Here is a 13,271-nt window from a genome sequence, read left to right as displayed (position 1 = left end):
CGCTCCTTCAAGAGGCGCAGCGATTCTTTGCGTCCTTTCTCGACGTTATTTACTTGAAAATCCGCAAAACAGGTTTTAACAAAGGGTTTTAGAAATCGGTTTTAATGGTATTTTCGACGTAAACCTTACAATTGATGATACGAAAAGTAAAATACAATATATAAAAGAGAGATTTACACCCTCAGACTTACATGTTGACGAAACGAGAAGGACTAAGATATCGATTAGTGATGCTCGACGCGAATGCAAAGAGAGCGCCCTCGTAAGAGGAAAACGATTAATTAATTAAGTTGATTGAGTGTAGTTGGTCAAATTGGTCGGTCATGCAACGGAGAGGTTGGTACCGGAAAGATCCGAGCTTACGTGGTCGAAAGTTCAAGCACGTAGGCGCCAATAAGTAAGAACAAAGTCTAGAATGCAAAGGGAGAAGAGAATGGCGGACACTCGCGTGAGAAATATGAGGAGCGAAGGCTCCTATTTATACTAATCACGTGGAGGAATTAGGGTTTTGGAGACTCTTTGGAAGTGAATCTCGGAAAGATATGAGAAAGATACGAGAAACATGCAGAAAAGGGCCTGAGAAGAGGCGCAGCAGCCACTACGTCTCTTGGAAGAGGCGCAAAGACACCTGCCGTTGTCTATTCCCGTGAGGTTTCCTCCTGCTCAAGAAAGATTTCCGCGTTTGAGTTATGGTAGGACGGAAATAATTCGATTATCTTATGAATATTACGGGATATTATTTGCCAAAAGATAAAATTTGTGAAATATGGAATAGAAATATCCTAAACATTCCAAACATTCGACTCGGGATTTAACATTATCGAAAAATGGAGACGGTTTTTGACCCGGACTCCGAATGTACTCTAATTACTGCCAAAACGACCGTATCGGGACGTAGATGACAACCATGAGGTAGACATTAGTATTTGAGCAATCACTTAACGATAATCTTACGAACTGTCACAAATCGTTCCGCGTATCAAACATGCGGCCCAATCATCACCGGGTGGTTTGCGGGAGGTGCAGAAATGAGGTATCTACAGAGCCCCCACTTTGACTGAGGCTTGGACAAGGTGAAAGTCAAAGTATAGCCATCAGGTCAATCGAAGATTACAACCTGACGACTATGGCGACGCGAGGCGGTTCAAGGGGTCTGAACCAAGGACCTGTCGTCGGGAACATTTTAGAGTCTGTCGACTATCGGGGAGGGTCGTTTAAAGTCCATTAGACTACGTAAGGGGGCTCGCCAACCATAAGAAGAGATCATACCTGAGACTTCTTCCTCGAGATGCTTCCGGAGTTGCGTAGGAGCTAAGGTTGAGCATGGGAGCTAAGGGTAAGACCTAAAAGGGTATATAAGGATTGTGCTAGGGTGTGGGACCCTAAAGGAAAGCATTGACGGGAAGGAGGCCTAAAGTAAGTTCAACTTAAAGGGTAAACTGGAGGTTGGGTATAGGAACTCTATTGGTTTGGGGGACATGGAGGCTTATGAACCTAAAAGGATTGGGATCCTATAGTTTAAAAAAATCCTAATTTTGGGTTTATGAACCTAAGAAAGAAGGCTTTGGGTCTGGGAACTTCTGGAGAACGACACCCTCGTCGAACTCCGCGGGGAAACACGAAATATTGAGAGTAGCAGGACACGGCTGGGAACTGCTGGAGGGAAAACTATTTTGGATAATCTTCGGGAAAATATTGAGTAGCAGGACACGGCTGGGAACTGCTGGAGGGAAAAGTATTTTGGATAATCTTCGGGAAAATATTGAGTAGCAGGACACGGCTGGGAACTGCTGGAGGGCAAGATCTGCTTGGGTAGATGTCAATCCTCGCGTCTTGAGAGAGACAGTGCGTCCGCTTACTCTCGCTGGAGACATAGTTGGGATTATTCTTCTTGTCATGAGAGGGAAAGTATATCCGCTTACTCTCGCTTGAGACATAATGAACGTGTGTCGAATTTTTGTAAATAATTAAATGCTCGTTGCGACAAGCAAAATGAGTCTTGGAAGGAATAAATAGTCTGCTGCTGGTTTGGAAATGCGAGCCGGAACGAAAGAAAATCGTCGAACGGACCGAAAGAGTAAAACAGCATCTGGGAAGAGGCGCACCAAAGATGGGCCCACAAATAACGAACTTATAACGAATTTTTGAAAATCGTATGGAGGGAACAAGAGGAAGAGGCGCAGCAAGAGCTGCGTCTCTTGGAAGAGGCGCAGCGCCTGCTGCGTCTATTCCCCAATTTGGCTTTCCTGCGTAAAAACGCGAAAATCAGAGGGATTGTTTCATTTGCATTCGAAACACAAATCACTCATTTCTCTCTCAAATCTTCACCATTTCCGCCAAGGCTTGATTCAAAAGCTTGCTTTAAACATGACTAATCGAGGTATGTATCTTAATCTTGCATTAATCCTCTACATTTGTTGAATTTTGAGCCGCGAACTTTAGGGTTTTCGACCCTTTTGATCGAAAATTTGGGGCTTTTCCCCCAAATGGATTTGCCTTGCCAAATTGACGTTAGAAACGGATAGTAGGTGATGTTAGGAACATAACCATGTATTTGTTTCGAATTTTCATCAAGTTTTGAGCCTTTGAGTGAAATTTTGAGACGGTTTTACAGCTGAACTGTAAATTGCTTCGAAAATAGACTTAGGATTGTCCATTTGTGACGAAATTTGATATTTGGGATCCTTGGGTGATGGGTAAACTTTCTACCATCTCGAAATTTTGGTTTGTGACAACTTTTTCAGGACACCTTTCTAGGGCATAATCGCCGTTATAGCGAAATGCTGCCGAATTTTCGATTTGAACCCGGAACTAGGCTTCGAATTAGACTTGACTTGACCCAATTTATCACATGAGTGATCGGGTTGGTGGGAATATGGCCAAAGATGGCAAGGAAAGAGCGGTTTCAGGGCTTCGAAAGCTCGAAAACTCCTTAACAAAGGCTCGTCGTCATGTGACGCGGCCTGAATTTGCTTTAACGTTGCAGGTGATGAGGCTTCTACTTCTGGGAGAGCTCCCATGGAGATAGACGCCGCTCGTGAGGGGCTTTGGAGCGGGCCTTCACCGCTGCGGTGATGGCTGCTGAGTTTCACGAGGAGGAGGCCGTCGAGGAGGAGGAGATCCCGAGACGAGCCAACGTCGGGCGAGGAGGTCGTCACCGAGAGGAGCTCTGCGTGGCCGAGACTGGGAGAGTAGGCACCTCGTGTGGGGGCTGCAGAGGGTCACCCGTCCTACAGACGGTGAAGAGCTTGTAAATAGGAATTCACTACCCACCGCTCCCCTCTTTCGTTCTTTTTGTCCAAATTTCTTTTAAATTTTAGTCAAAACTAAAGATAGCTTTGTTTCAAATCATGATAGGAGGCCGGGAACATTCGGTCGTTCTCGGGGTACACGACGGCGATGGAGCACTACGAGCGGTGTCGGAGGAGAGGGCCATGATCGAGCGTGGAGCGTTCGGTCCTCTGGTTCAGGTCTGGAGGGATATCGTGAAGAGGAAGTTGCGGGCTAACCTTAGCCTGGTCCGCGATTTCTTGGACCGATTCTGGGATACGACTTCCACATTTCACATGCCTTTTGGTGAGGTGGGAGTCACTTTGGAGGATTACGGCATGATTTCTAGTTTGCCGTGTGGGACCGAGGAGATGGTGTGGCTGGAGACTGCCATGAGGGCGGACTCGGCCGAGGCGAGGAGGTTGATTGGCTGGAACTTGTCGCCGAAGGTCATTCGATCTTCTTGGTTTGGTACCCGATTCTTACGTTCGAGACTACTTTGCGGGGAAGACCCCGGCGGTGGTGACGATTGACGGGAGGGAGACGGCTCCTCCTCCCCGCAGGTGACCGAGCAGGGGCTCGTCCGTGGCTTTGGTGGTTCCCGTCTTGATTTACCTCGGAGACAAGGGCGAGAGGTCACGACGAAGCTTCTTCCCTTCCTTTCGACCCGAGTTCCCTAGGGTCTTTGGACCGGGTCATCACTTGGTTTCGCGGTCCTCATCCGCTTCATGAGGGCCATGGTTCGTCCGGAGTTGATGGAGAAGGGGACTTCTCCAGTCTTTGTCGGACTGGACTCTTGTTAGAGGTATGAACCTTCCTTTAGACCAAAGTAAATTCCTTTCTTTATCAAATCACGAAAGATCGTCATTGATTATTCTGCTTTACAGGCGTGGGTGTACTCTTACTTCCCGAGTCTCGCGCCCAAGAGGACGGAGCCGCTGGAGAGGGCCTATCCCGTGGTGAGGGATTGGGTGATGTGCCGGACGAAGAGCAAGCGTTCTTCTCACAACGTCTACCGGCGAGATGTGAACGCTCTTCAGCTGAGCAGCGTGAGTATCCCATTTGTATTCATTTATACTTCTTACACTTTGCTTTTAATTGATCATAGGACTGATCTTTGCCTTACCTTGTCACAGTGGGTGCCCAGACCTTGGGCGGAGTACGCTGGAGCGCCTCCTTTCGTGGCTGAGGTCCTTCGACCTAGGAGCCCGAGTCGACTGCTGTTGAGGACGTCGATGGGTCCTGTGTGGTACTTGGGCGAGCGTTTGGCTCGTCAGTGCTCTCGGGACGCGTTGACGGTTCCCGTCGATCCTCCCGGGACGATGTTTAGGGAACCTTCTGAGGCTGAGAGGGAGGCGAACTTGGCTGGTGCCAGTGGCGACGACCTTTTTCTCCCTGGCGAGGAATACTCGAGGTTCCTTTACGGGAGGTTGGCGTACTGGCCGGTAGTGGTGAGTATCTTTTACTTTTCCTTGACTTGATTTTGAGAATTACGATGAAAGATCATCGGTTAATAAGAGCTATTTGTCCTTGAAGGAGGTCGAGGCGGCGGGCATCGAGCCCCCAGAGTACCCTGAGACCCTTGAGTACACTGACGCGACCGGGAGGACGATGATCTCCGAGCTGCGTGACTTTGACGTAGCTGTGACGGATGCTGGCCTAGACGACTGGCAGCATCTGATTCGGAGGGTGAGTTTCTAACTTGTATAACTTTCATGTAGGAACACATTTGATTGAGCTTGTTCAATTTGCTGAGAGTTTCTTTTGAAAATGCAGGTCGCGCCGTCCCGGTTCGTGGCGCTATGGAGGGTGGCCAACCGGCTGCGAGCTACTGCCATCGAGGCACTCGTCGGTGGTCGAGGTCGTCAGGTATGAACCTTACACCCATTTCTCTTTTTTTGATTTTTGATTTCCAATTTTGCTTGAACCGATTGACATGAGCCAATTTATTGCTGTTTACAGGGTGACCGCGAGCTGGAGCGAGAGTTGACCCAGTCTCGGGAGGAGACAGCTCGCGTGTTGAGGGAGCTCGAGGTTCGGGATGCCGAGATCGCTGCTCTTGTGGCGAGAGTTGCCGAGTTGGAGGGCGCCCAGTAGTAGTTTTGTGTAGTTCTGTAGACTTGTACATTTGGACGTCTGATTTTGAGCGTTTTTGGACTTTGTTTGGGGCGCAAGCCCCCAGTTTGCTTGGACTTTTGGACTTTGTTCGGGGCGCAAGCCCCCAGTTTGCTTGTACATTTGCTCTGTTTGGTGTATATACGACGTCCTGAGTGCCTTTGTTTCTTGGGTTGTGTTGCTTGTATCTCGAGTTAGTTCTTGAACAGGTTTGGTAGATAACGGTTTACGCCGTCATGCTGCCGAAATTTACATAGAAATCACGCCAAGCATACATTTTTATATACACATGGCCTTAATTAGCGCAAAATGAGACTCAAAAGAACACAAGAATGCAAAAATTTTGCCGAAAATGACCGGACGGTAGGGAGGGTTACCCCCTAAAAAAAAGAAAAAAGAGAAATCTATAAGTTAGAAAATGTAGAAATGAAATGCTGAAATTCGTTAAAAATGAAAACAGATGAAAATTATTTCCTGAAAAGAAAATGAATGAAAATTATTTCCTAAAAAAAGGCAATGAAAATTATATCCTACAAAAAAAAAGAAATGAATTAAGTGTGATGAAATGGCGAAGGTGTCGATGTCGCCTTGAAATGCGTGCCCGCGAATTTAGGAAACCTGAAACATGGTAATCTTCCCGTATTTACCAAAATCAAACCCCGTAGGAATAGGAAATCATTCGTTATAGAATTAGGAAAGATCCCACGCGAAATCACGAAGTGAGATCAAAAGAGGCGCAACATGAGTTGCGTCCCTTTGAAGAGGCGCAAGAAAGCGCCGCGCCTGTTCCCAAGCTGGTCCGTTCTGGCGGATTTTTGGAAACAGCAATTAGTATAAATAGAAGCGTCGACGGAGCTTTAATTCACATAAATCTTTCGTCTCTTCTTCGTCTATTCACATAAAACTCCCAAAATAAATCTTCAAGAGAAAAAAATTGTCATCATGAATACTTTGGAGATCCGCTTGAAGGAATGGACCAATGAATTTTCAAATATGGAGAAGCATGACATGGGTGCTTATAATCTTGGGTCTTTGTTGAGCTTGAAACTCATTAAGGTTGTAAAACCATTCTTGGATGCTTGCCTTGACTATTGGGACCCGAATTATCATGTTTTCGCATTCCCAGGAGGTGACATTTGCCCATTTCCTGAAGAAATTGCTGCTATTGGCGGGTGGGACCCCGAACATTTACCTGCCATTCCTTCCACTTCACAAGGGTATAAGAGCAAATTCAGAGACTTGCTTGGACTGACCAGACTTGAGGTGGACCGTCTAGTTACCCCGAAAGGTGTGAGAATGTTGGACTTTGTGGACCGATTCATCAACAGGGCCGACCCTACTGTTTCTCATGTTGCTAGGAGGAAGGCATTTGGCTTTTGTTTGTTACATGTGTATGTCTTCCAAGGGCATGTTGATGAAGACTTGAGAGGTGATCCCCGTCTTTTGGGCCTTATTGAGCAAATGGAGCTGCAGGAGCCCAGCTTGCTTATGCTTAGGAGAGATTATTTTGGGTTTGGACAATAGGAAATCCAACCGCGATCTGCCGTTCTTGGGGAGTCCCGTCATTTTGCAGGTAAAAGACACCTCCTTTTTTTTTGTTTTTTTTTTTTTTTTTTTTTTTTTTTTTTTTTTTCCGATGTCTAATGCCTGCTTTTTGGTAGGTTTGGCTTATGGAACGGCTCCGATTGATCGAGCCCCCAGTTCATGCACTTTCCTATCATTCTCGTTCGATTGCGATGAGGACGCGGTTGTACATGGTGGACTTCACTCGGGTCTGTGATTATTGGAAGAATAAGCTGAAGAGTGATGATGGCCCGTTGATTAGGTGGGTTGTACCGTGGTGGCACCTCAAGTCTGTCACTGGAGTATCTTCTTTGGATCCCACTAGGTCCGTGCGCATTCCTGGATTGGAGTTTATGGTATGCATCTTTCCGGAAAGACTGATGAGGCAAGTTGGGCTGAAGCAGGCGATCCCTAGGCTTGATACCGTTCCGCAGACTGCTATGGCACTTACTACAGAAAGCCGAAGAGAGTGGTTGGCAAGAATGGAAGAGTCAGACCTCGAGAAAGAAGAAGCCGGGTTTCAAGTCATTCATCCTTCAAAGAAATCAAAGACTACTCCTGTCGCAGAGATGGTGGTTGGCAAGAATGGAAGAGTCAGACCTCGAGAAAGACCGTTGGTGATTAGGTCTGAAGTGGTGCAAGAGCGCCCAGCTCGAGGTCGTGACAAGAAATATGACAAGAATGACAAGGGCAAGGGGAAGATGGAGGAATAGCCCGAGTCTTTATTTATTATTTGATTATTATTATTATTGTTGTTGTAATAAAAAGGAGGGATTTTTAGAATCCTAGCCTATTCTATTATGTAACGTACTACTATTATTTAGGAAGTGAATGAAATAAAGAGGTTAAATGGTTATGAAACCGTTGGGATTTTCTACTTATTATTCTTGTCGAATTTCAAATGCAATGCAAATGTCCTTCTATTTACATTTTAGATATAATGGGTTGAATCCCGTGAAGGATTGCCTACGTATTCACTTAAAGCGAAATCAAACCCTTGCGCGTAGTTCGAGTAAATGTAAAAGAATAATTGTTCGAAGCAAGAGCTTGTAATGAACATAGAAAATAAGCATGAGCTTTTGCTTACTCTGGAGGTGCGAATTTAGTTTATTTGATGATATGAGGATGACAATTTCGTCAAAATGCAAGAGCACAGTGACATTTAGCTTATTTCAGCTTGGCCAGGGGCCGTTTATTTAGTGCCACAAGAGCGACACATGGGTTTACGCGAGGCGCGTTTTTGTTCCTATTCTAGGCATAGTACCGTTTCAGTTGGTCAAGGTTTGTGGGGTTTGAAAACTCATTCTCATCTAGGTCTGTGATTCTAACCGCACCCCCTGGGAGTATGGATTTGACTAGAAATGGTCCGGCCCAATTAGGTTTGAATTTTCCCCTTGGGTCGACAGGTAAAAGAGCTCTAACCGATTTGAGTACTAAGTCTCCTTCTTTGATGTTTCTTGGCCTAACCCTTTTGTTGAAAGCTCGTTTGATACGTGCTTGATATGTTTGGACATTATGTAAGGTGCGCAGCCTACGTTCATCCAGGAGGATGAGTTCTTCATATCTATCCCTCTTCCAATCGGCCTCCGGGATTTGACTTTCTAGTAAAATACGCAGGGATGGTATTTCTAGCTCGACTGGTTGTACGGCTTCCATGCCGTAGGTCAAATAGAAAGGAGTAGCCCCAGTGGGCGTCCTGACAGATGTACGGTATCCCCATAAAGCAAAGGGTATTTTGCTTGGCCAATCTCTGTAGTTGTCGATCATTTTCTTGAGAATTGTGACAACATTTTTGTTTGCCGCCTCTACCGCGCCGTTAGTCTGTGGTCTATAGGGCGAAGAGTGGTGATGCTTAATCTTGTATTTGGCTAGCAATTGCTCGGTTTCAGCTTGGAAGTGTGACCCGTTATCGCTAATGACTTCATGTGGGCAACCATATCGACAGATGATGTTGTTTTGTATGAACTTTGCCACATTTTTAGCCGTAAGACCAGTGTAGGAAGCCGCTTCTACCCATTTGGTAAAATAGTCAATTTCCACTAGAATGAAACAGTGACCTCCTGTTCCGGCCGGGGTTATCTTCCCGATTATGTCAATTCCCCATGCGGAAAATGGCCAAGGAGATGTCATCGTGTAGAGCAATGAAGGAGGGACATGTTGTACATTCCCAAAGATTTGGCAATTGTGGCAATGTCTCACGTATTTGATGCAATCGGATTCCATTGTGGTCCAATAATATCCCAAACGTGTGATTTTCTTTGCCATCATAGGCCCACTCATGTGAGGACCGCATTCTCCGTCGTGGACTTCTTCCATCACCTTTCGTGCCTGTGAATGATCAAGGCAACGTAGGACTACACCAAGAGGTGTTCTTTTGTATAATTCTCCTTGCATCAGAATGTATTGGGAAGCTAATAGGCGTATAGCACGTTGTCCCCTTTTGTCCATATCTTGTGGATAGGTACCATTAAGCTTAAAATTCAGGATTGTTTGGAACCAGGGTTCCTGCGCGATTTCCTCTTCGTCGGTGATTTGGTGAACATAAGCCGGCTCTGACCGTCGTTCGATACACAACGGCGTTTCCATCATGTGATCTGGCATATTTATCAAAGATGCAAGTTTCGCAAGAGCATCTGCAAATTGATTTTCCTCCCGAGGTAGGTGTAGGTAGGTTACGTGATCAAAGAATTGAGCGACTTGGTCTATCCTAGCCTGATAGGGTGCGAGGCTTTAAGCCGGATTTTCCAAGATCCCGTAACTTGGTTGATGATCAGTGATGAATCCCCATGTACTCGGAGGTTTTTAATGCCTAAGCTTACTGCCGCTTGTAGTCCAATGAGACAAGCTTCATATTCTCATAGGCGTTGTTTGTCACCTCGAAGTCGAGTTTGACAAAGAATTGGTGTATGCTCACCTTCGGAGAAATGAGCAACACTCCTATTCTCAATCCTCTTAAGTTGGATGCTCCATCAAAGTACGATCCCGAGAATCTACATCTGTTTGAAGTATATCCTCATCGGGAAATGACCAAGTATCTATGGTTTGTGCGTCGTTGATAGGATTTTCTGCGAAGAATTCGGCGACGGCGCGACCTTTTATAACTTTCGGTGGCACATATTTAAGGTCGAATTCGAGAGCATCGAGTCCATCTTACCGTAGGCGTCCGTTGAGGACGGGTTTCTCGAAGAGGTATTTGACTGGATACATTTTGGAGTATATCTTGACGGAGTAGCTAAGCATGTAGTGACGTAGCTTCTTTGTTGCCCACACAAGAGCGAGGCATGTCTTTTCGAGTTGTGAGTATTTGCACTCATATTCCAAGAACTTCTTACTTGGATAGTAAATGGCTCTTTCTTCACTTCCTACATTTGAGCCAAAGATAGCACCCATGGCGGTTTCGATTCTTGTGAGATATAAACCAAGAGGTTGATCTCGTTGTGGCGGCATGAGCACTGGTGGTTTAGCCAATATTTCTTTGATTCGGTCAAACGCCTTTTGACAATCATCATCCCACATGGTGTGGTCTGTTTTCTTGAGTTTCTTGAAGATAGGCTCACAAATCATCGTAAGTTTCGATATGAATCGACTTATGTCTTGTACTTTTCCCAGAATCCTCGACTTCTTTTTCTGTTTGGGGTTGTGGCATTTCGATCAGAGCCTTGATCTTGGACGGATCTATTTCTATACCACGTTGGCTAACCACGTATCCCAGGAGTTTGCCAGATGTTACCCCAAATGTGCATTTCTGAGGATTGAGCCTCATGTTGTACTTTCGTAGTCTTGCGAAGAACTTGCGAAGGTTCGCAATATGTCCCTCTCTTTCCTTAGATTTGACGATCATGTCATCTACGTATACCTCAACTTCTTTGTGCATCATGTCATGTAGGAGTGTAGTTGCGGTGCGTTGGTATGTAGCCCCGGCGTTGATCAATCCGAACGGCATTACCGTGTAGCAATAGGTTCCCCATTGGGTGACAAATGCGGTCTTATGCATATCTTCCATGGCCATCTTGATTTGGTTATAACCCGCATATCCATCCATGAAGGATAGTAACGCGTGGTCGGCGATTGTCCACTAATATGTCAATGTGCGGTAGAGGGAAGTCATCTTTCGGACTCGCTTTGTTCAAGTCCCTAAAGTCAACACAAACACGGATTCTCCCATCCTTTTTGGGTACGGGTACTATGTTAGCTACCCAGTCAGAATACTCGGAAACTTTGATGAACCCGGCTTTGAATTGCTTGTCAACTTCTTCCTTAATCTTTAGAGCCCATTCTGTTCTCATTCGTCGAAGATTCTGTTTCACAGGTTTGAAACCTGGCTTAATCGGAATCCTATGTTCGGCAATATCCCTATCGATCCCTGGCATGTCTTTGTAGGACCAAGCGAAAACGTCTTTGAATTCATTTAGGAGGTCTATGAAATCGGCCCTTTCGGTAGAGCTCAAGGTAGTCCCTATCCTAAGTTCTTTGGGTTCTAGTTTAGTTCCTACATTGATGGGTTCGGTGTCCTCTATTACTGGTCCCCCTTCCCCTTCCTGTAATATTTCTTTGGCTACGTAGGGAGGTAGTTCGATTGAGTCTGGGTCTTGGTCATCCTCAGTATCATCGTAAACAGAATTGCACTCAAGATAACACAAAGATTAAGCAGAACCTGATTTATTCATATTAAGATTCGAGTAAAGTTGAAACAAAGAAGCCAACTGATCCATGGTCAGTGGCGGCAAAGGGACAGTAATTGGGGCATTTCCCGAACTACTGTGACTACTCGAGACTAAGCTAGGAGAAACGAAGGGAGTGGGGATGACGACAGGAGTGGAGTCTCTAATGACTTCTCTAGACTCCGACTCTGACTCCGACTCCGACTCGAACTCATCGTCTTCTGGTTCTCCTTTGAACATCTCTCCTTCTCCAGTGGTGAGCTTGAAGAGTCTTCCTTGATTGTTGGTCCATTTGATCGATTTTTTTCATCCTTTCTGTTGTTTTGTGTCGGTTTCTGTAATCAACGCGGTGGGGTTGAAGCGATCATCTTGCAGTATCATAGTAATGATCTCATCCTGCGCGGCCCTAACGAATCGATCTTCTCCAAACAATAGGCTAACAGCTTGTTCGTCTAAGCAAGGTGCTTGACGGGTTTTGACGGTAGGAACCGTTTCCGGAGGAATGAAGTAGCAATCGTGAAAGATCTCGATTCCGGCTAACTTCCTCTCAAGATAATGCCAAGGTTCGGGAAATTCATGAAAGAGCTCTGAACTTCCTTCTTGAACAAAGTACCCATTTAAAGTGGGGAGATATGGCTTCATCTGGATTCCCACGTGCTTGCGGTTTTGGACTTGGGCAAGCATTTCGAGAACTTCTTCTTTTGTGGGTTTGTACCCTAGTCCAAGTGGTATCCTTGTTGAGTTGCCTTCCTTGTATGGTGCGAAGGTATTCTTCCGAATTGGGTTCAAAGGCATTCCAGGGAAGTATCCCTGGGATTTGAGTATGTGGTTGACCACCAAGTTGGAGTAGAGATTATAGTATAAGGGTGCCAATTCGCTTTCTATGACACTTACACTTTGGAAGCCCCCAAGTTCGTATACGGGATCCGCAAGGACTTGATTATTTGATTGCTTCTCGATTATTGCCTTGATGGGTGACGAAGTGATCGTCACTACTTTTCCATTTAGTGGGATCTTGATCTTTTGATGAAGGGTGGATGTTACCGCTTTGGAAGCGTGAATCCAAGGCCTTCCCAGAAGTATATTGAATGAAGCTTCGATGTCCACTATTTGGAAGTTAACCTTTCGTTCGATTGGTCCCGTGGCTATGGTTAGGTTAGCAAGTCCTACCACTTTTCGTCGCGTACCATCATATGCACGCACACCTTGATTGGTGGGAGTCCAATCCGACTCCTTCATACCTAGCTTGTATGCCGTTTTGAGGGGTATGACGTTGACCGCGGAGCCATCATCTACCAAGGTCATTGGCACATTCTTCTTTAGACAAATGACAGTGATGTATAGAGCAAGGTTGTGACTAGCGCCAAAAGGTGGCAAGTCTTCGTCCGAGAAAGTAATAGGATTACTTAGCTTAGGTGATTCTTGGAAGACCAAGTTGACTACATCTTCAGGAGTGGAGTTATGTGCTACATTTAGCTTGGCCAAAGCTTGCAGTAAAGCTTGGCGATGTGGGAATGAGCTTGCTACTAGTTGCCAGACTGAAAGATCAGCCTTTGTTTTCTGTAATTGCTTGAGCAAATGATCAGTGGGGTCATCTTCGTTGTCATTTGGTGTGATGACGTTGGTTGGACCATTTTGAGTAGTGTTTTGATATGGGCGACC

This window comes from Silene latifolia, chromosome 2 (genome assembly GCF_048544455.1).
Source record: "Silene latifolia isolate original U9 population chromosome 2, ASM4854445v1, whole genome shotgun sequence".
Classification (NCBI taxonomy): domain Eukaryota; kingdom Viridiplantae; phylum Streptophyta; class Magnoliopsida; order Caryophyllales; family Caryophyllaceae; genus Silene; species Silene latifolia.
The sequence above is the reverse complement of the archived record's forward strand: the minus strand, read 5'-3'. Positions refer to the sequence as shown.